Source organism: Ictidomys tridecemlineatus, chromosome 6 (assembly GCF_052094955.1).
Source record: "Ictidomys tridecemlineatus isolate mIctTri1 chromosome 6, mIctTri1.hap1, whole genome shotgun sequence".
NCBI lineage: Eukaryota > Metazoa > Chordata > Mammalia > Rodentia > Sciuridae > Ictidomys > Ictidomys tridecemlineatus.
The window spans coordinates 4,283,167-4,289,644 of record NC_135482.1 but is presented as its reverse complement, the minus strand read 5'-3'; positions in this window follow the sequence as shown (position 1 = coordinate 4,289,644).

The following is a 6,478-nucleotide window of genomic DNA, read 5'->3' as shown; positions in this document are numbered from 1 at the left end:
TCTATCCACTCATCTATCCATCCATCTATCCACCTACTCATCCACCCATCCATCCATCCACCCACCCACCCATCTATCCATTCATCTATCCATCCACCCATCCACCCATCTATCCACCCATCCACCCATCTATCTATCCATCCATCATCCACCCATCTACCCATCACCCATCCACCTCCCATCCATCCATCGGCCCACCAACCCGTGCACCCACCCACCACCCACCCCCCCTCCCCTCCCTCCGTGCCCATGTCACTCTGTGCCTTCTCTGCGTGCCATGTGAAGATCAAGCCAGTCCCTGGCCTTGGCCCCTTCAAGCCCTAGGACTCTGCGCTCTTTCCTCCGTGACTGGTCTTGTCAGCAGGTGGACAGGTGAGGACAGGCAGTGAGCAGGACACATGCTGGACAGAGGGAAGAAGGACAGAGACTGTGGGGGCCCCGGGTGTGCTTGGGTTCAAGGCAGGGCCAGGAGGGGCCACCTGAGATGAGGTGGTCAGATCTGCAGGTGGCCAGGAGGGATGGGCAGCGGGGCTTCACTGGGGAAAGAGGCCGCCGGAGCCAGGGCAGGAGCGGGCCAGGCTCTGCTGGGGCACAGTACTGGAGCCAGGTCCAGGGGCGGGCAGATGTGCTGCCAGGAGCAGGCCACGGCCAGAGGGCTTGCAGGGCCAGGCTGCGGGATCCGAGGCAGCTCTGACGGGTGGCGGTGGCTGTGGGGTGGGGATCTCCCTGGGTTTGGGGCTGACTTGGCCTCCGGGGCGGCAGGTTGGGTAAGGAATGAAGTGCTGCCCAGGGGGCTGTTTGGACTCCCGGGAGCGCTGTGGACCCAGGCTCTGTGGCCTGGCCCGGCTCCCCTGTGGGAGCCTCCTTGCTGGTCCACTGACCGCCCCAGGGCCCTGTCCCATCCAGCCTGTTGCCCACCGCAGGAGCCTCCTGGAGCCCCCCTTGGCTGGCCCGGGGAGACCCCTACTAGGGTGCAGCGGGCTCACCCCAGTGAGGCTCCAGGTGCCGGGTTTCCTTGCAGAGAGAGGAGGAAATGCAAGGCCGGTGGGAGGACTGTCCAGAAGAGGGGGTGAGGGGCACGGCTGTCGGACAGCAGAGGGCCTGCCTTCCCCGCTGCCTCCTCGGAAGAGAGTGCAATGCCCTGGCCCACGGCCAGCTGTGCTGGGCCTGGAATCCTGGCTGTGGGACCCTGAGAGAGTGACTTAACCTCTCTGTGCCCCACGGCTGCATCTGTGATGCCGGGACGTGGCCATGCCCACCTCATGGGTGACTTAGTCAGAATGGTGTCTGCCACCGCAGGTGGCCCCTCAAGGTCAACTAGAGTCACAGCTGCCATTATTCTGCCGGGGACGGTCCTGCCTGAGTTGGGCAGCCAGGCTGCTGGTGCCTAGGACCTGGGCTGAGACGCACCCAGTGGATGGCACGCAGCTCTCAGGGTGACCCCTCTGATGGGTGGCAGGAGGACCAGCGCCTGAGCTCCCGCAGGCCCTCCAGGGGACAGCAGGAGTGGGCTGAGCCCTGGGGCTGGGAGGGTGGGAGGGCGGATGCCCAAGGGATTGAACCACAGGCACAGAGGCAAAGGCCGTGGGGCAGGGACTGCGCACCTGGGGCTCCGGCTGACCTTGGGCTTGGTGGCCCAGGCCAGGGCCCTCCTCTGCACTTAGATGTGCAGCGTTGGACGCTCCGCTCCCCCCAAGGCCCCGGTCTCCCAGGTCAAGCAGCGCTCTGCCGGCCTCAGGTGAGGCTGGAGTCTGCAGACCCTCGGAGCCACCTCGGTGCTCCCCGCCCGTCTGTCCCAGGGGGGACCGAGGAGGAGGCAGGCCTGGCGCTGGCTGCTGACAGCCTTCTAATTGGCGTGGGAAAGGGGCGTTGTGATCCCTGCTCCGACTCGCAGCTCGGGTGACAGATGCTGTCAGATGCTTTTAACAAGCCCTGGGCTTCAGCGGCCAAGGTACCACCCGGGCCAGAGCTGGGGTAATTGGGTCCTTCAAAAAGACCACGGGGAGAGGCAGAGGCAGCCCTCTCCAGCTCTGTCGCACGCGCTGGCGCAGGGTGGACTGAGGCCCCCAGCCAGACCCCTGTCAGCCTGGAAAATCCCCAGAGTCCTGTCCCCCACGGTCCCCACCCCACTCTGGGTGGTGCCCCTGCTGGCCTCGGCCCCTGGGCAGGGACGCAGGGTCCCACTACTCCCCTCCCAGGAAGCCAGTCCCCTGGGCGGGGTGGCCGGGCCGTTAGAGGAGACCCTGGCCCCCGCCTCCCTGAGCTGAAGCAGCTGCTGGCTCCCCCCTCCCAGACGGATCGGCACCGCTGTGCACACAGACGCCTGCTGATGAGAATCAGGGGACACAGGTCACGCTCTGCCGTCAGCTGAAGCCTGGGGTTTCCCTGAGCTCGAGGCCTTAGCTGGGCATAGGCTCCTAGGGTCCAGACGCTTCTCTTTATGTACCCAGCACATCTGGAGAGCTGTGAGAGGTTGAAGAACAGGTGTGTCCTGACAGGGACACGGACACACACCCTCTTTTGGAGCCAGCAAGACCATGTGAGAGTCCAGTTCTCACTTACCCGCTGTGTGTCCTCAGGCAGGGGCTCCACCTCTCTGGGCCTGTGCGATGGCTTCACTGAAGCCCCATTGAAGGTGGAGGAGGCCCTGAGATACACACTGCGGCTGCTGAACAGAAGTTTCCAGAACAGGGTTGTTTAAGACGGCGCGGGGTGAGAGCCGGACAGTTAACCAAGAAACGAAGGAGCAGGGGCCACTCCCTCCCAGGCCTGCTGGCTCCCACGCTCCTGTGCCTGGGCAGGGACGTCCAGCAGGAGGCCGGCTTCCAGATAACCGGGGCCTCCCAGCTCCCTCCGCCCACTTGGCTCGGCGGGTTTTGGGGTGAAAGGTCCTGAGGCACAGAGAAGGCAGCCTGGCGGGGTCTGCGGGGCAGGGGCAGCCGGGCAGAGGGTGGGAGAGGGAGACCCTGGTCCCGGAGCGGATCCTGGCCCAGTGTAGGACGGGGTCCTCCTGAGGAGCCTGTGTGGGGTCCGTGTGACCACCTGGACGTGGTCTCAGTAGGTCACTGTGGAAAAGCCAGGGGCCACCTGGTCTCTGTGACCTGAATCCAGAGGCAGGGCGGGCGGGGCACCGAGCCACCAGGAAAGGGCGTTTCCAGGGCTGCCCCAGGCCACCCGAGCCGGAGGGAGGTGACAGTGACCGGCTGGCCAGGGACAGGCCTGGGCTGGAGAGCTGCCCGCTGCCCCTCTGCTCTCTGCCCACACCCAGTGAGGGGAGGGGGCTGCCGCCTGCAGGCCCCCAGGCTGCTCCTCAGTCCCTGCTCCTGCCTGGTGCCCTGGGGCTCAGTGGCGGCCCACCAAGCCCCCAAGGGCCACTGGGCGCTCTGAGGGTCTGCAGCCTGCATGGCCCCAGGCAGCTGGGTCAGCTCCCTGGGGGAATCCGAGTGGCTGCAGTCCTGGCCAGGCCAGCCCCAGTCCAGGCTGCTGCCCCTCCTCACAGCTGGACCCCAGGGGCCCTCCGCCCGCCTCCCCCACCTGCTGCAGGCTCCGCCCCTGACCTCCTGGCTGCCTGCTGGGCACTCACCTTTCCTGGGCTTGCCGGGCGGGGTCCCTGAGGCCATGTCCCTGAGGTCCAGGGCATCTCCTGGCCGGGACCCCATGAGGACAGGTGGCCGAGGGCCAGATCCTGCCTGAGTGAAGCTGGATGCGCAGTGTCCCTCCTGAGTGGGTCCTGGCCGTCCAGAGCCACCGCCTATGAGAACGGAGGGTCCTGCCCCTGTGTGGCTCTGTGGGCGCAGGCCCTCTCCAGGTCCCCTCCAGTCCCCTCCAGTCCCCTCCAGGTCCCCTCCAGGTCCCTACCAGGTCCCCTCCAGTCCCCTCCAGGTCCCAGGTTCTCTCAACAAAGGTCCCATTTTTGCAGAGGACATTGAGGTCCTGGGGCAGGTGCAGGGTGACGGGGAGGGGAAAGCCGAGGACATCGGCCTCTGGCTCCCAGAGGGAGGGCAGAGCAGTGGGCAGGTGCTCCGGCGGGCTGCGGGGTGGGTGGGTGGGTCCTCTTGGCTGCCGTGGCTCTGGCCCGTGCAGCCCACGTCTCACCTGTTCCTCTTGCAGGGGCTCCGGCCCAGAGCCTGGTGCGGTCCTTGCGGGTACTTACTGCCATCTTTAGGAGCTCCGTAGCTGTGTGTGCGGAGCTGGGATGGAGCCCAGGCCTCGGGCACGCTGGGCAGGCTCCACCACTCCCTGGACCTTCTGAAACCCTCTTAACAATGACAGTGACGAGTTCCCCAAGTTCAGAAGTCACGCCTGTCGATCACATACTCACACGTCACGCCAACACGCAGGACGTGTCCCGTCTGTGGCGTAATGATGCACATTAGTGAGGAGAGTGGCCACTTCCTACCGAGAAGCCTGACTCAACGGCTGGCCGGGGGTTCTGGGCAGGGGTGGCGGGACCCTGCAGGAGAGACGTGGCCTGAATGGGGTCATGGCGGGGACCCCAGGCTGCCCTCTGAACTGCCCTGTGGGCACAGGCATCTGGCACACAGGAGGCTGTGCCCAGAGGTCTGCATATTGAGGGAAGGTGACAAGGACAGAGGACAGAGGGACATTTTTCCAACCTGTTCTGTTGAAGCGTGATGTGCTGGAGGACCTCACAGGCGTCTCTGAGCCTCCCTGTCCCTCCCGGGCTCTGCCCACACCCCCACTCCAGAGTCCCTGATGCAGGGACAGGAAAGCTGGGTGTCGGGACCGGCCCCACCACCAGGGCCATGACCGGCCACACCCCAGAAGCTGGGCCTCGGGCACGTGGCCTGCAGTCCTGCTCAGAGGCCCGGACGTGGCGGAAATGCGTACAGTTGCTCACTGAAGGTGCAGGCCACACGGGAAGGCAGTGACCACTGCAGACTAGAGGCCACCCCTCGTGGGTCACAGAGGACGGGCTCTAGGGACACTCACACCATGGCATGTTCATGACACCAAGCATGCCAGCCAACAGCCAGGTGGCAGCAGGGATGTCACACCCCACGGAGTGGACAATGCCAGCAGAGGACCTGCCCCCGGGGAATCCGTGTGCAGGCCCGGGCAGGCCGGCGACCGTGGGCGCTCTGAGTGCAGATCTCCTCTGGGCCCCTGTCCCAGGCCGGCCACCTGTGGGGGCTGGGGGAGCACAGTCCAGTGCCACCACGGGGTCCTCGAGGGGCCGTGCTAGCCGCAGGCTGAGGGGGCAGCCAGGTCGGGGGGCAGGGAGCACATGCCCTCAGGCCCTGGGACCCGTCGTGGTGGAGAGGAGGAGAGTGGGCCCGGTGGTCCTGCAGGGGACCAGGGTCACTGCAGAACTGGCCACCTCACGCCTCTCAGAAGATCCAAGGCTGGCCGGCTGCCCGGGGCTGGGCCTCTGGTTGCGGATCTTCCTTTTTATTTATTTATTTTTTGGTGCCTCGGGCACTTACAAGGCGGAGAGGAAATCGGTTCAGAGATGGTGCGGCAGACGGCAGACGCTGGGCCGCTGGTCCCCGGTGGTTTGTGGGTGCTCCGCATGCTTGGTCAGGGTCCCAGCTCTGCCTGGCCCTCCCACCCAGCTCTGGGCCTGGGACATGGCTGTCCCTGTTCCCCAGGGGAGCCGTGGCAGTGCCCCCCACGAGGGGTGAAGCAAGACAGTGCATCTGCAGATCGTGAGGTTCTTCCTGGGTCCAGGATGCTGCTCCAGGGGACAGGGAGGTGACAGGCTGGGACTTTGACCTCAGGGAGGTCACAGCTGGTGGGGAACTAGCCCAGACGTGGCGCGTGCAGGGGGGCAGGGGAGGCCACGCGGGAGCTGGGTCTGAGTGGCCAGGAGGGTGCGGTGGGAGCCTGTGCAGAGCGCAGGGCCCAGAGCCATCGGGAGGGCCCAGCGGGGGCAGCCCACAGCCGGCCCCGCTGCCCCACCCGCCTGCCCTGCTCTGGCTTCTCAGGAGACGGGCCGTGAGGCTGGACCTGGGGCCCAAGGAGGAGGGGGCTGGCGTCCTGTCCCAGGATGATGGACACCAGCCCTGTCCCGGGGCCTGGCCCTTGTTAGAGCCTCCAGGACAAAGGGGCCTCAGCAAGGCTGGGGGCGCTGGGGACGCTGTTGCTCAGCCCCTCCCTGGTGTCTGAGGGACAAGTGGCAGGGGCTCGTGTGACAGGGCCCAGGTCTTGCAGAGGGTCCCGTGAGCCAGGGGCAGCTCCGTGTCCTGTGGCACCTGGAGACCCTCCTGCCCCCACTGCGGTTGGGGAGCTGGTCCCAGCCGCTCCTGGGCGCTGCCCACCCTCCGCCTCAGGAGCGGGGCCTGGGCCTGGCAATGACGCTGGGCTGCTAACGTCAGGGGTGACCTGCTCCCCTGGACTGGACCCACGGGGCCGTTCCCTGTGGTCCCTCCGCCAGCAGTCCTTCACGGGGTGGACCGCAGGCAGGTCAGGGGCAGCGCAGCGCCCAGCCTTGGCCATGCTGGCCTGTCTGGTTCCC